Raw genomic sequence first — 8,195 nt, forward strand, 5'->3', positions numbered from 1 at the left:
AGTCAATTTCACATTGATACTTGGAGTCTTTTTTTTTTTTTGCCAATTGCCTTCAGAGCAGCTTCAACTTCTTCCTTCATTACCATTGGCTCTTGTTCATATGGTGCTTTCAGAAATTTTTGAGGGTCAACTAATTCTTTTTTGGTACAGTGACTTTGTGTATAGACTTGCAAATATATAAAAAATGCTCAACCAGGAGAGAATCTAGAACACTTGATTGTGCTAATACAAAATCTATTCTTGGACCAAACAGTTCATTGTTCAAAATCAGGAAAGGAGTGTGTCAGGGATGCATTCTATACTTTCTCAATTTATATGCAGAACAGATCATTCAGAAGGAATGTGGCATTAGAATTTCAGGAAGACTAATCAACAACTTGTGTTATGCAGATGATATGACCTTCCTCCCAGAAACTGAGGAGGACCTGGGGAATTTGGTGTCAAAGGTCAGGTACTGTAGTCTTCAATATGGATTGAGCTAAGCATCAAGTAAACAAATATTATCATCACTGAGCCAGTTGGCAGCATCATGATAGATTGAGAAGAGATTGAGATCATTAACAATTTCAGCTTGCTCAGTTCCACAATCCACACTGTTAAAACAGGAGCCAGGAAATCAAAAGACGAATTGGATTAAGAGTCTGCTGTCAGGGACCTCTCCATGGTGCTGAAGAGCAATGATATTGGTCTAGAGACTAAGGTGTACTGATCTAGGCCATACTCTTCCTAATTACTTGCTGTTCATCAGAGAGCTGGACAATAAGTAAAGATGACAAAAGAAGAAGCCTTTGAGTTGCGGTACTAGAGAAGAGTACTGAACATGCCATAGACTACCAAGAAAACAAACAAGTCTGTCCTCAAGAAGATGAAACCAAGTTACTACTCTCTAGAGGCAAGGATTTTGAAGCTGTTTCATATACTTTGGGTAAGTGGCCGGGAGGGACCAGTCCTTGGAGAAGGACATGATACTTGGAAGGATGGAAGGACAGAGAAGGAGAGGAAGATGCCGGTAAAGATGAATGGACACAGTGACTGAGGTAATAGGGACAGGTGTGTCAGAGACAGTGAGATTGGCTCTGGATAGGACAGGGTTCAGAGTTATTGTTGCTATGAGTTGCAAGCATCTCAATGGCACAGAGCAACAACAGTATTCCCTTACTCAGTTTGCACAACAGCCTCTTGGTCTAGGTATAGTTTTCATGTGAGAAGAATTAAGCATTCTGGTATTCCCACTCTTCTCAATGTCATCCATAATTTGTTTTCATTTACAGAGTCAAACACCTTTGCAGTCAATAAAGCACAAATAGACATCCTTCTGGCATTATTTACTTTCAGCCAGGATCCACTGGACATCAGCAATGCTATCTCTGGTGCAACATTCTCTTCTAAATTTAACTTGAACTTCTGGCAGTTCCCTACCTAGACATTTTTGTTTTTTAAATTTTTTATTGATTTTCATATAATAACTTTACAGTATGTTTCATTCTTATACATTATTTTTTATAATATTTCATTTGAATTGTGTTTGATATAATCATTTATATACATTCTATTTTTCATTATTTTCATACTAGTTCATTTATAAAATCTGAATACATTGATTTTCACACTAGATCCTTCCCATTTCCCTCACCCTCCCATCCATCAAATTGTGCAACCCTGTGATTACTGCTCCCCCAACTGTTTTAGACATTTTTTGAATGATCTTCAGCAGCATTTTGTTTGCATATAATATTAATAATATTGTTTGATAATTTCCACATTCTCTTGGATCACTTTTCTTGGGAATAGGAACAAATATAAATGTCTTATAGTCAGAAAACTGTACTCTAAATTTCCTGGCATAGTCTGGTGAGTGGATCCAGGGCTACATCTGTTAGGTGAAAGATGTTAGTCAATTTCACATTGATACTTGGAGTCTTTTTTTTTTCCCAATGCCTTTAGAGCAGCTTCAACTTCTTCCTTCATTACCATTGGCTCTTGTTCATATGGTGCTTTCAGAAATTTTTGAGGGTCAACTAATTTTTTTTGGTACAGTGACTTTGTGTATAGACTTGCAAATATATATAAAAAAGCCCAACCAGGAGAGAATAAAATCTAAGAATGGACCTTCTAAAATTTAAGTCCCGGTGCGCATCAACAACTTTTACCAGTGTTGTTGTTATGTGCCGTCGAGTTACCTGAGACTCATAGTGACCCTACGTACAGGAGCCCTAAACCCTGCTCTATCTCATTATCTCTGACATGCATACCCTTATTACCAAAGTCACTGAATCAATCCATCTCATCGAGGGGTTTTTTCTCGTGCGATGTCCTTCCACCCTCCCAAGCATGATATCTCTCTCCAAGGACTGGTCCCTCCTTGCAACATGCCCAACACATGTCGGATGAAGCTTCAGAATCCTTGCCTTTAAGGAGCAACCTGGTTTCACCCTCTCATGGTCGAATCTGCTCATTCTCTTAGCAGTTCATGGTATATTCAATTCTCTTCTCCAGAAACACAGCTCAAAGGCATCAATTCTATCATCCGTAGTTATTTTCCAGCTCCCTGATGCATAGCAAGTGATTGCAAAGACCATGGCCTAGGTCAAGACTGAAATAATTGCTCTTCAGTATTTTGGAGAGGTCTCTGACAGCAGACTTTTCCAATGCAATACATCTTTTAATTTTCTGGCTCCTGGTGCCAAGAGCGTTGATTGTGGAGCCAAGCAAACTAAAACTGTTAACAATCTCAATCTCTTCGCCATCTATCATGATACTGCCAATTGGCCCAGTGGTGAGAAGCTTTGTTTTCTTGACATTGAGCTTCTATTAATTTTGCAAATTGCAGTCTTTGACATTCTGCAGCAAGAGCTTCAGATCCTTCTCAGTTTCAGTAAGCAGGGTTGTGTCATCTGCATAACACCGATTGTTGATGAGTCTTTCTCCAATCCTGATGCCACATTTCTTTTCATAGAGCCCAGCCTCATGGATAATCTGTTCTGCATATGGATTGAAAAGCTTTGGAGATAGGACACATTCCTGGTGTGTACCATTCCCAATTTTGAATCAAGCAGTGTATCCTTGCTCTGTTCTGATGACTGCCTCCTGGTCAAAGTATATGTTTTGCATAAGCACAATCAAATGCTCTGGGATTCCCATTCTTCTCATTAATAAACAAAGAAACCAATAGAATGGAAAAAACTTTTGATAATGACATCTCAGACAATGGCCTCATAATGAAAATGTACACAATATTCAAGGGCCTCCAAAAGAATAAGACAAAAATCCAAGTCACAAAATGGGCAAAAGACATATCACAAAAGAAGACATTTAGATGGTCAACAGACATATAAAGAAATGCTCAAAATCACTGACAATCAGAAAGTTTCAAGTCAAAACAATAATAAGATACCAGTAGCAAAGTTTAACAGGACAGACAGCAAGCAATGAAAAATTTCACTTTGTGAAGGGAAGACTCGAGGGTAACAAATGGAGATATAGTGATGGTGACTATGACAGTATCATACAAAAAGAAGAGACCATGAGGGACTCAAGGCTGATTAGAAGGGTGAAGTCAGGCTCAGGAAGCTCAGGTTCAGGTTCAGGAGGTTCAGGGTCAGGTTTAGTTAGACTCAGAGTCAGGATTAATTAGGCTCAGAGTCGGGCTTGGTGAGGCTCAAGGTTCAGCTCTTTCTTGGGCTTAGTCAGGCTTAGCTAAGATTGGGGTCAGTATAATTAGGCTCTAAGTTGGGCGTTGTGAAGCTCAAGGTTGGGCTCAGTGAGGCTCAGGGTTGCGGTTTGTGAGGCTTAGAGTCATGCTTAGTGAAGCTCAGAGTTGGGTTTAGCGAGGCCCTGCATTGAAATTGCTTGAGATAAGGAAACAGATCTTGCAAAAATCACAGATGGTACAAGATTTTTACAAGCAATATCTAGCAGTGGACTGTGCAGTGGGCTGTGCTTCTGGAGCAGAAAGCCTTTGGGGAAGATGGTTTCAGGTAGAGTAGGGGTGCTTATCTGTGGAGCTATGTTCACGGACCCACAGCACTAGAGCTTTTACAAGCAAAGCTAAAAAGAGTATTTCAGTACTAGCTCAAGCTAGGCTGAGTAGCCAGGGACCAAAGAGAGGACGACCTTTGGCACAGCTGAGAAGAACCTGTCCTCTGAAGAACTGTGTGCTGAATATTCCTGAGTGTTTCTGAGCCTTGTTGCAACTTGTTGCTTATAAACCTAAGCAACCCTGGTTACCTGGTGGGTAAGGAGCTGGGCTGTCAATCCCCAGCTGCTCTGTGGTTGATAGATGGTCAATCTCCTCCTCTGCAATTTACAGTCTCTGGAAACTGCAAGGTCAACTCTGAGTTGGTTCCTGCTCAACAACATACAACAACATGCTAATAAACCCTATAACTATGAATATGGTCTCTGAGTCCTATGACTAGGGAGCTCTGGTGGCTTATTGATAAGGAGTTGTGCTGCTAACCCAAAGGTATGTAGTTCAAATCCACCAGCTGCTCTGCAGGAGAAATATGGGCAATCTCCTTCTGTGAGATTTACACACTCTGAAAACCCACTGGAGGGTCAGCAATGGGTTGAATGTGACTCAATGGGCAGCAAGATAGAACATCCCTATGAATGATAGAACCCAGTAGAGAGGGTCCCTTGGGAAGGGACTTAGTGATAAGGTATTGTACTGCCAACAAAAAGGTACAGGTTCAAATCCACTAGCTGCTCCTCTGGAGAAATATGGACAATCTCTTCTCATGTAATTTAATGCCTTTGAAAATCCACTAAGGTCAGCTACAGGTTAGTTCTGACTTAACAGGGAAAGGTTGGTTGTTGTAAGAATTGACAAAAAGAAAAAAAAAGAATTGACAAAAAGAGGGTAAAGCATGTCTGTCTTCTTCCTCCTTATGAGAAACAATCTTGGGGTGATATTGTTGGTAGTTCTCTGTCCTTGTAAAGTCAGAAGGAGTCAGACACCACCACCATGTCACTTTTGTACAATGTAATAAAGATCTCATTCCAGGTAAATTCTGTAAACACCAATGTGGTTGCTATTTAGACTGGATAGGCAAGAAAGACCTCTCTGAAGATGACACAAGATGGGACAAGGTTTCAAATTGTTGCTCAAGGTTTGACACACCCACGGAACAACTAAAATGAAAAGGACAAATAATACTAACTGTTGGCAAGAAAATGGAGCAACTAGAATCTCATATACTGATGGTGAGAGGGTAAAATGGTACTTTGAACAGCTACTTTGGAAAAGAATATGGCAATTCTTATAAAACTAAACATACACCTATGGAGATCTGGTGGCATAGTGATAAGAAGCTGCACCCCAATCCTAAAGGCACATGGCTCAAATCTACCAGGTGCTACATGGAAAAGGATGGGCAATCTTCTCCTATATTATTTAATGCCTCTGAAAAGCTGCTGAAGGAAGTTGGTTGTAATTCGACAGCACATAACAACATGTATATAGTATGTATAGCATATATAGTATCTGTGCAGTATGTACTCATAGTGTGAGTAGCTTGTATAGTGTTTAGAGTAAATGTTGTGGGTTTATTATGTGTCTGGCAGTGTGTACTCAGTGTGTATATGTGTTTGTGTGGCATCTTTTGTGTATTTGAGTTTGTTGCTGTTATGCACTGTCAAGTCACCTGTGACCAATAGTGATCCTTTGTACAATAGCTCTAAACCCTTCCCTATTCTGAGCCAATATCTTCATCTCCAATAGACATAATCCCATTTCTCCAGTCACTGAGTCAATCCATCTCATCTTAGGTCTTCCTTTTCTGGGCTGTCTTTTGATCCTTCAAAGGAAATTCTCCGAGGACTGGTTCCTCTTGGCCATGTGTTGAAAGTATGTAAGACAGAACTTCAAAACCCTTGCCTCCAGGGAACGGATGGGTTTTACCCTCTCCAGGATGGAATTATTTGTTCTCCTGGCAGTCCAAAGTATGTTCAACATTCTTCTCCAGCACCACAACTCAAAGACATCAATTCTTCTATCATCCTTAGTCATCGTCTAGCTCTCTGGTGTATAGCAAATAATTGCAAAGATAATGGCCTAGATGAGGCTGACCTTATTCTCGAGACTGATTGTTGTTCTTCAATATCCTAGAGAGGTCCATGACAGCAGACTTTCCCAGTGCAATTTGTCTCTTGAGTTCTAATTGCTAGTGCCAAGAGTGTTGATTATGGAACCAAGCAAGTTGTTAATAATCTCAATCTCTTCTCCATCCATCATGAAACTTCCAATTAGTCAAGTGGTGATAATTTTTATTTTCTTGATGCTAAGCTTTAATCCATACTGAAGATTATAGTCCTCTAGAGTCGAGCATCCAAATTAAGACAGACTAGGGAAAAGGATTGACCATCAGAAAACCCTGTGTACACTAGAGCACACTTAGAGTAGACTAGCAGACATGGCACAGAGGCCTTTTTTGGCCTTTTTACTGGAAGTAGCAAAGGAGGAGAATCAGTTGCAAACAGGCTCTACTGATTGAAACATGCAATGTGAGAAGCCTGAATGCAGGACAACTGGAGATTGTTAAGGAAGAAATGGACATATGGTTTGGAATTGGGAAGGGAGTGTGTCAGGGATGTATCCTGTCTCCGTACCTGTTCAATTTATATGTCGAGAAAATTATCCAAGAAGCTAGACTCTAGGAAGAGTGGCATCGGGATTGGAGGAAGACTCATCAATATCCTGCGTTATGCAGATGACACAACCTTGCCTGCTGAAAGTGAGGAGGATCTGAAACACTTGTTAGATCCTTCAGTATGGATTGAGTCTCAATATCAATAAACAAATATTCTTACTACTAGTCTAATAGGCTATGTCATGGTGCATGGAGAGGAGATTGAAACTGTCAACAGCTTTATCTTGCTTGCATCCACAATTAACACCCTTGGTATGAGCAGTCAGGAAATAAGGAGACACATTGCGATGGGAAAATCTGCAGCTACGGACCTTTCCAAATTATTGAGGAGTAGTGATGTCAATTTGAAGACTAAGGTGCATTTGATTCAAGTCATGGTCTTTCCAATTACTAGCTATACATCTGAGACCTGGAAAATGAATAAGGATGACAGAAAAAGAATTGAAGCCTTTGAGCTGTGGTGTTAGAGAAGAGTACTGAACATTCCATGGATGGCCAAGTAAATGACTAGATATGTCTTGGAGAGGGTGCAGCTGGAGTATTTTTTGGAGGCAAGAATGATGAGGCTTTGCCTAAAATATTTTGGACATATTGCTAGGAGGTGGTATTCCTTGGTGAAGGACATGATGTTGGGAAGGGTGGAGGGTCGGCCAAGGAGAGGAAGACCCTCAACCAGGTGGACTGACAAGGTGACTGCTGCAATGTCGACTGCTGCAATGGGCTCTTGTGTGTCAGGAAGTGTGAGAATGGCTCAGGACAGGACTGGTTTCAGATTTTTTGTTCATAGGGTTGCTATGAGTCATACTCGACTCAATGGCACCTAACAACAACAACAGCAAGAAGAAGAAGCATTGTCGAAATGAAATGGGTTGGCATGGGACATTTTGAATCAGACAATCATATGATCATATGAGGCTGGAAATGAAAAAGTGAGGAAAAAAACAGATTTGCATTCATAGTTAAAAAGACCATTTCTGGAGCCATCTTGAAATACAATGTTGTGAATGATAGGATAATATCCATACACATACAAGGAAGACCTGTTAATACCACCATATGCACAAAAAGCAGAGGAGGAAATAGATGACTTCTACCAACTTTTGTAGTTGAAATTCAATCGAATGTGCATGCAGCCAAGATGGCTTGATAATAATGTATTATTATGGCAAATGTATTAATAATGTAATAGTATTGCAAAAGTTGGGAACATGGAAGAAGAATGAGTAGTTAAAAAGCATGGACTTGGTGACAGAAATGAGACTGGAGATAGAATGATAGCATTAAGTTACAATAAATGACCTTTTCATGGCAAATACCTTTTATAAGAAACATAAAATAGTGACTATACAGAGGGCCTTCTCCTGCCTTACACAGGAATCAGATTGGCTACCTTTGGGGGCGGGGGGAATCAATGGAGAAGCTCAATGTCAGCTGTGAAAACTAGGCCAGGTGTTAATTGTGAAAAAGACTATGAACTATACATATGCAAGTTCAAACTTAAGCTAAAGGAAATCCAATCCAATCCAATCCAATCCAATCCAATCC

Source organism: Elephantulus edwardii, unplaced genomic scaffold (assembly GCF_000299155.1).
Source record: "Elephantulus edwardii isolate Elephantulus edwardi_28Jun2011 unplaced genomic scaffold, EleEdw1.0 scaffold00288, whole genome shotgun sequence".
Classification (NCBI taxonomy): domain Eukaryota; kingdom Metazoa; phylum Chordata; class Mammalia; order Macroscelidea; family Macroscelididae; genus Elephantulus; species Elephantulus edwardii.